The 8,934-nt window shown below is 39.1% G+C and overlaps 1 pseudogene; it reads right to left on the bottom strand.

Moving 5' to 3' along the window:
* Positions 1-282: 282 nt before the first annotated feature.
* On the bottom strand, positions 283-1,695 carry LOC101092360 (annotated as a pseudogene).
* Between the last annotated feature and the right edge of the window lie 7,239 nt (positions 1,696-8,934).

Genomic DNA, 8,934 nt, shown 5'->3' with positions numbered 1-8,934 from the left:
CCCAGGCGTCCCTCTGCTGAAGTTTTAAAGTGAATATATGTTAAACCAAGTTCTTTTGAGATAACATACACCTTGTGCTGTGGTCAGGAACCACTGATGTTACTCTGGAACTGTTACTCTTCTGCTAAACCTCATTATTGCAGAGGAGAAGTGTTCCACCATGGTTTTGATTTGTGGGTAGGTCTTGTCTTCTGAGCTTCAGAGCTGCCCAGGGTCTACCTCTTAGAGAATCGGCACCTCTAATGTAGTTAACAGGCCAGTCATCCATTTTCACCTCAGCAGTCACTGGCTTTGAGCTCCTTTGTGGTGATAAGCATCAGTGTTTTCATACCTAGCTTCTGTAGTGACAGCAGGAGCCAAGGGGTCAGACTCCATTACCTCGTAGTAATTGGGTGGCTGGAGATCATTCTTTGTCATTGCTGAGTGATTGCTGGGCTAGGATGACAGTCTCCAGCTTGATAGTGTTGCTGGAATGGTCTGTAGACTAACCAACTATAGTAACACTGCATTTGAATGTTTCAGAAAACTCTCATATGTAAGACTTGAGGGGAGATTTTGGCTGGTCCTTTGGGTAAACAGGGATGTTTCTGTATTTGCCAAGGCTAGCAAATCTACTTGTGGATGAAGAGTAGGTTTCAAGTTGTTACAACAGGACTTGGAGAGCTGAAGTGTAAGTCTGAAAGCTGAGCGTTTGTGTCCCAGAGTGGCTGAGCTCTCCCAGAGTGGCCCCACGCATTGGAGGGCTGGGACTCAGGACAAGGAGATCGCAGGACGAGGCTTAAGTTTCCCTGGTGGTATTGGCATCTTTCCTCTGGTTCTTATTTTGCTCCAAAATTCTTCGTTGTTTTTGAGTAAATCTCTCATATCCAAAGATAGCATTATTTAAATCCTCATTCACTTGAATTAGCTCAACAGTTACATTTTCATTCTCCACTACCACAAGCACATCCATGATCCCATCCTGTGTCTCCTGACCCATCTTTTATACAAAGTTTCTGCAGTAGCTCTATGTCTTCAAGATTTTCAGACCCAGGAACACAGTGAGTCTGCATCAGTATGGTGGACAGCACCCTCACATTCATTTTCACCATATCTAATTCACTGTGCAATTGTCCAATCTGTTGTGAGACCAGTGTAATAGTAGAGCTCTTGAGAACAATTATAGAAAGAAGAGCTGGTTCAGTAGAATTCAATGAGATCTGAGCAGTCTCTTGTCTTACTGTTTCATCCTTGCATCTGAGGGAGGAAACTGAACACCTTTCTTAAGAAGGTCAAGCTACACTTCTTTCACTTCGCTTACATCCAAACCTCCTGGGAGATGCTGTGACCAAATCTTAATGAAATTTAAGAGTCTACTCTGAATGTCTAATGGCAAGATATACCTGGGATTCAGCAGCTTAACTAGATTATCATTAATGAATTCCTTCTTCACAATCAGAGATTGAAAACTGGGACCACAGTTCTGCGTGCACAGATCAGTAAGTGACAAGGTCAGTTGGATTTCTTAATGATTGTAGTTTTGGGAAATCCTTTACTTCAGAGCTTTTATTGCATCTTTTTTGCCCATGATGGGCAGTGTTAATTATGACACATATGCACGAACTGGCCCCAGTCTTCTGTCTGAATGCTAGCATATGTAGCCTTTTTGTATTTTGGGGTGTTTTGTCCATCACTTGTAGGATACAGATATGACATTGTTTCAGAGGCAGGATTCTGTTCATCTCATAGTAGGCATCAGTCAACATACGTGGTCTTCCTAGAAGACCACTTAGGGATCAAGCCACAGAAGCCATTCTTGGTGGAAAGAGTGGTTGGGAAGAAACGGAGAGTCAGAATCTTGTAGCACAGGACGCTGCTCCCACAGGATGCTCATGTGTGACCAGTTCCAAATGCTTCAGATTATTGGTGTTCCAGTTTAACTTCCAGACTTGAACTTTTCAGAGTGTGCACTGCTATTAGTTCTTTCACAGAAAGACCAGGTTCCTCTTGCTGTACCTTGAGGTGGTCACTGGTTAGGAAGTCTTTCTCCACTGGTAACAGTCCTACAAGGCCCGCAGATGTAAGTTCCACTGCCCCCTGAGATGTGAGATCTAGGCAGCCACAAAAATCGGGGTGCCTGAGGCTGGTGTGAGCTCCTTTCTGTTGATGCTGGTGAGCAGGGCAAGGTGAAAGAAAGTAGGAAGATGGCACTGTCAGCAGCCATACCTGGGGGGTATTTCAGCAGACCCCCTGCTGCATGTTAAATTAGATACCTGTCCCTCAGGCAACTGCTTTTAGACAAGCAGATACACCTCCTTTCACAGAAAGTCTGGGCACTTTTTTATTTATTATTATTTTTAATTTTAGTTTTTAAAAATTTACATCCAAATTAGTTAGCATATAGTGCAACAATGGTTTCAGGAGTAGATTCCTTAGGGCCCCTTACCCACTTAGCTCATCCCCCTTCCCACCCCCACCCCCCAGTTTGTTCTCCATATTTATGAGTCTCTGATGTTTTGTCCCCCTCCCTGTTTTTATATTATTTTTGTTTCCCTTCCCTTATGTTCATCTGTTTTGCCTCTTAAAGTCCTCATATGAGGGAAGTCATACGATATTTGTCTTTCTCTCACTGACTAATTTCACTTAGCATAATACCCTCCAGTTCCATCCACATAGTTGCAAATGGCAAGATTTAATTCTTTTTGATTGCCGAGTAATACTGCATTGTATATATACACCACATATTCTTATCCATTCATCCATCAATGGGCATCTGGGCTCTTTCCGTACTTTGTCTGTTGTCAGTAGTGCTGATACAAACATTGGGGTACATGTGTCCCTTCGAAACAGCACACCTGTATCAGTTGGATAAATACCTAGTAATGCACTTGCTGGGTTGTAGGGTAGTTCTATTTTTAGCTTTTTGAGGAACCTCCATACTGTTTTCCAGAGTGGCCGCACCAGCTTGCATTGCCACCAACAATGCAAAAGAGATCCTCTTTCTCCGCATCCTCGCCAACATCTGTTGTTGCCTGAGTTGTTAATGTTAGCCATTCTGATAGGTGTAAGGTGGTATCTCATTGTGGTTTTGATTTGTATTTCCCTGATGATGAGTGATGTTGAGCATTTTTTCATGTGCCGGTTGGCCATCTGGATGTCTTCCTTGGAGAAGTGTCTATTCATGTCTTTTGCCCATTTCTTCATTGGATTATTTGTTTTTTGAGTGTTGAGTTTGAGAAGTTCTTTATAGATTTTGGATACTAACCCTTTATCTGATATGTCATTTGCAAATATCTTCTATTACATCATGTGCCTTTAGTTTTGTTGACTGTTTCCTTTGCTGTGCAGAAGCTTTTTATTTTGATGAGGTGCTAATAGTTCATTTTCACTTTTGTTTCCCTTGCCTCTGGAGACCTGTTGAGTAAGAAGTTGCTGCAGCCAAGATCAAAGAGGTTTTTGCCTGCTCTCTCCTCGAGGATTTTGATGGCTTCCTGTCTTACATTGAGGTCTTTCATCCATTTTGAGTTTATTTTTGTGTATAGTGTAAGAAAGTGGTCCAGGTTCATTCTTCTGCATGTCGCTGTCCAGTTTTCCCAGCAGCACTTGCTGAAGAGACTATATTTATTCCTTTGGGTATTCTTTCCTGCTTTGTCAAAGATTAGTTGGCCATATGTTTGTGGGTCCATTGTTGGGTTCTCTATTCTGTTCCATTGATCTGAGTGTTTGTTTTTGTGCCAGTACCATACTGTCTTGATGATTACAGCTTTGTAGTATAGCTTGAAGTCTGGGATTGTGATGCCTTCAGCTTTGGATTTCTTTTTCAAGATTGCTTTGGCTATTCGGGGTCTTTTCTGGTTCCATACAAATTTTAGGATTATGTGTTCTAGCTCTGTGAAGAATGCTGGTGTTATTTTGACAGGGATTGCATCGAATATGTAGATTGCTTTGGGTAGTATCGACATTTTAACAATATTTGTTTTTCCTATCCAGAAGCATGGAATCTTTTTCCATTTTTTTGTGTGTGTCTTCTTCAATTTCTTTCATAAGCTTTCTATGAGTTTTCAGTGTATAGATTTTTCACTTCTTTGGTTAGATTTATTCCTAGGTATTATATGGTTTTTGGTGCAATTGTACCTGGGATCAATTCCTTGATTTCTCTTTCTGTTGCTTCATTGTTGGTGAATAGGAAAGCAACTGATTTCTGTGTGTTGATTTTATATCCTGCGACTTTACTGAATTCATGGATAAGTTCTAGCAGTTTTTTGGTGGAATCTTTAGGGTTTTCCATATAGAGTACCATGTCATCTGCAAAGAGTGAAAGTTTGACCTCCTCCTGGCCAATTTGGATGCCTTTTATTTCTTTGTGTTGTCTGATTGCAGAGGCTAAAACTTCCAATACTATGTTGAATAACAGTGGTGAGAGTGGACATCCCTCTCTTGTTCCTCAAGCTCTCAGTTTTCCCCCATTGAGGATGATATTAGTGTTGGGTCATTCATATATGGCTTTTATGATCTCAAAGTATGATCCTTCTATCCCTACTTTCTTGAGGGTTTTTATCCAGAAAGGATGCTGTATTTTGTCAAATGCTTTATCTGCATCTATTGAGAAGATCATGTGGTTCTTGCTTGTCCTTTCTTTTATTGATGTGATGAATCACATTGATTGTTGTGTGGATATTGAACCATCCCTGCATCCCAGGTATAAATCCCACTTGGTCGTGGTGAATAATTTTTTTAATGTATTGTTGGATCCAGTTGGCTAATATCTTGTGGAAGCATTTTGCATCCATGTTCATCAGGGAAATTGGTCTATAGTTCTCCTTTTTAGTGGGGTCTCTGTCTGGTTTTGGAATCAAAGTAATGCTGGCTTCGTAGAGTGAGTTTGGAAGTTTTCCTTCCATTTCTATTTTTTGGAACAGCTTCAAGAGAATAGGTGTTAACTCTTCCTTAAATGTTTGCTAGAATTCCCCTGGAAAGCCATTTGGCCCTAGACTCTTGTTTTTTGGAAGATTTTTGATTACTAATTCGATTTCCTTACTGGTTATGGGTCTGTTCAAATTTTCTATTTCTTCCTGTTTCAGTTTTGGTAGTGTATGTTTCTAGGAATTTGTCCATTTCTTTCAGATTGCCCATTTTATTGGCATATAATTGCTCATAATATTCTCTTATTGTTTTTATTTCTGCTGTGTTGGTTGTGATCTCTCCTCTTTCATTCTTGATTTTACTTATTTGGGTCCTTTCCTTTTTCTTCTTGATCAAACTGGCTGGTGGTTTATCAATTTTGTTAATTCTTTCAAAGAACCAGCTTCTGGTTTCATTGATCTGTTTTACTGTGGTTTTTTTGGTTTCAATAGCATTGGTTTCTGCTCTAATCTTTATTATTTCTTGTCTTCTGCTGTTTTGGGGTTTTATTTGTTCTTTTTCCAGCTCTTTAAGGCATAAGATTAGATTGTGTATCTGAGATCTTTCCTCCTTCTTTAGGAAGGCCTGGATTGCTATATACTTTCCTCTTATGACCACTTTTGCTGCATCCCAGAGGTTTTGGGTTGTGGTTATCATTTTCATTGGCTTCCATATACTTTTTAATTTCCTCTTTAACTTCTGGTTAGCCCATTCATTCTTTAGTAGGATGTTCTTCAGTCTCCAAGTATTTGTTACCTTTCCAAATTTTTCTTGTGGTTGATTTTGAGTTTCATAGTGTTGTGGTCTGAAGATATGCTTGGTATGATCTTGATCTTTTTGTACTTGCTGTGGGCTAATTTGTGTCCCAGTATATGGTTTGTTCTGGAGAACGTTTCATGTGCACTGGAGAAGAATGTATATTTTGCTGCTTTAGGATGAAGTGTTCTGAATATATCTGTTAAGTCCATCTGGTCCAGTGTGTCATTCAAAGCCATTGTTTCCTTGTTGATTGTTTTATTTGATGATCTGTCCATTTCTGTGAGTGGGGTGTTGAAGTTTCCTACTATTATGGTACTGCTATCAATAAGTTTCTTTATGTTTGTGATTAATTGACTTATATATTTGGGTGCTCCAACATTTGGCACATAAATGTTTACTTCTTGGTGGATAAACACCTTAAATGATATAATGCCCTTCTGCATCTCTTGATACAATCTTTATTTTGAAGTCTAGACTGTCTGATATAAGTATGGCTACTCCAGCTTTCTTTTGTTGACCATTAGCATGATAGATGGTTCTCTATCCCCTTACTTTCAATCTGAAGGTGTCTTTAGGTCTAAAGTGGGTCTCTTGTAAACAGCATATAGATGGATCTTGTTTTCTTATCCATTCTGTTACCCTATGTCTTTTGATTGGAGCATTGAGTCCATTGACATTTAGAGTGAGTACTGAAAGTTATGAATATTGCCATTATGTTGCTTGTAGAGTTGGAGTTTCTGGTGGTGTTCTCTGGTCCTTTCTAACCTTTGTTGCTTTTGGGTATGTATGTATGTATGTATGTATGTATGTATGTATTTATATTTTCATCTTTTCTCCCTTCAGAGGGTCCCCCTTAAAATTTTTTGCTGGTTTAGTGGTCACAGATTCCTTTAATTTTTGTTTTTCTGGGAAACTTTTTATCTCTCCTCTTTTGAATGACAGCCTTGCTGGCTAAAGAATTCTTGGCTGCATATTTTTCTGATTCAGCACATTGAATATATCCTGCCACTCCTTTCTGGCCTGCCAAGTTTCTGTGGATAGGTCTGCTGCAAACCTGATCTGTCTTCCCTTGGACTTTTTTCCCCTTGCTGCTTTCATGATTCTCTCCTTGCCTGAGTATTTTGTGAATTTGACTGTGATATGCCTTGTTGATGGTCGGTTTTTGTTGAATCTAATGGGAGTCGTCTGTGCTTCCTGGTTTTTGATGTCTGTGTCTTTCCCCAGGTTAGGAAAGTTTTCTTCTATGATTTGCTCACATAACCCTTCTACCCTTATTTCTCTCTCTTCCTCTTCTGGGACCCCTATGATTCTAATGTTGTTCCTTTTAACGAGTCACTGATTTCTCTAATTCTTAAATTGTGCTCTTTTGCCTTAATCTCCCTCTTTTTTTCTGCTTTATTATTCTCCATAAGTTTGTCCTCTGTGTTGCTGATTCTCTGTTCTGCCTCATCCGTCCTTGCTGCTGTGGCATCCATTCGTGATTGCAGCTCAGTTATAGCATTTTTTATTTCATCCTGACTAGTTTTTACTTTTTTTATCTCTGCAGAAAGGGATTCTAATCTGTTTTCAACTCCAGCTAGTATTCTTATTATCGTGATTCTAAATTCTGGTTCAGACATCTTGCATGTATCTCTGTTGGTTAAGTCCCTGACTGTCGTTTCTTCCTGCTCTTTCTTTTGGGGTGAATTCCTTCATTTCATCATTTTGAAGGAAGAAAAGGAATTAATGAGGTAGAAAAAATTAAAATAAAAAATATTAAAATTAAAAAATTAAACACACACACACACACAAAATCGAATAAATGATACTAGATCCTAGGTGTGTTTTGGTCTGGGTGTTGAAAGTGGCTTGAAAGGGGCACCTGGGTGGCTCAGTGGGTTGAGCGTCTGACTTTGGCTCAGGTCATGATCTCACGGTCCGTGAGTTCGAGCCCCGCGTGGGGCTCTGTGCTGACAGCTCAGAGCCTGGAGCCTGTTTCGGATTCTGTGTCTCCCTCTCTCTCTGACCCTCCCCTGTTCATGCTCTGTCTCTCTCTGTCTCAAAAAATAAATAAACATTTAGAAAAATTAAAAAAAAAAAGAAAGTGGCTTGATAGATTAGAGGAAAAAGGGAGAAAAAAGAAAAAAAAAAGGAAATAGTTTGAAAATTTGAAAAAAATGAATGCACTGAAGTAGACTAAATTGAAATGATGGAAGTAAAATAGAATTTGAAAAAATATACACAAAAGTAAAGAATATAGTAGAAAAAAATTAAAGAAAAATATTTTTAATAAAAATTAAAAATAAAAATGAATTTTTTCTCTTTATTCAAGAAAAAGAAAAGAAATGAAAAAGAGAAAAATGAAAAAAAAAGGAAATTGTTTGAAAATTTGAAAAGTCAATACACTGAAGTAGACTAAAATAAAATGATGGGAGTAAAATGGAATTTGAAAAATTTACACAAAAATAAAAAATATAGTAAAAAAATTAAAGAAAAATATTTTTAATAAAAATTGGAAATAAAAATGAATTTTTTCTCTTTTTTTTTTGCTGAATTCTGTGGTTCAGGTTGTGCAGATTGTTTTCTTAACCATCAGATCAGTTTTATAGGTGTGCAGGATGGTTTAGTGTTGGTCTGGCTGTATTTCATTGATGCAAGACACACAAAAAACTTCCATGCTGTTCCGCCATCTTGGCTCCCTCCAAGTCTGGGCACTTTTTAATCTGGACCCTGGTGAGGGTGAGTCCTTTAGAAATGTTTCTCAGTTTGTACTAAAGCCTTGTGGATCTCTGGACATGAGCCCTGTTGACTTTGAAAACACAATGTTTTGGGGGCTCATCCTTCAGATGCAGGTCTTAAGATTTGGTGTTCCCATGGGGTGCATGCGTGGCTGAGTTGAGTGTTCAAGTTCAGCTCAGGTCATGATCTCACAGTTCATGAATTCGGGCCCTGCATCAGGCTCTGTGCTGGCTTTAGATTCTGTGTCTCCCTCTCTCTCTGCCCCTTCCCTGCTTGTGCTCTGTCTGGCTGGCTCTCTCTCAAAAATAAATAAATAAATAAAAAGATTTGGGGTTCCCAATATTGGTTTCATACCTTTTGCTCCTCAGAGAGAAGCTCAGTATTTTGAGCTCCCTCACCATTGTGAGTTGCCACCCCAGGGTGTGGTTTATGGTGAGACTGTCTTCACTTCTCCTCCCTGCTTGGATGTGGGTTTCTTCTCAGTTGCTGGATATGTAGGAGTCTCTCAGCTAGTTTTGGCTTTGTTTGTTTGTTTTTTTTTTTTTCCAGAGGAAATTGTGCCACATGTAGTTGTAG

Source organism: Felis catus, chromosome B1, assembly GCF_018350175.1.
Source record: "Felis catus isolate Fca126 chromosome B1, F.catus_Fca126_mat1.0, whole genome shotgun sequence".
Taxonomy (NCBI): domain Eukaryota; kingdom Metazoa; phylum Chordata; class Mammalia; order Carnivora; family Felidae; genus Felis; species Felis catus.
Note: the sequence above shows the minus strand (reverse complement) of the source record. Positions and strands in the feature narration are given on the sequence as shown.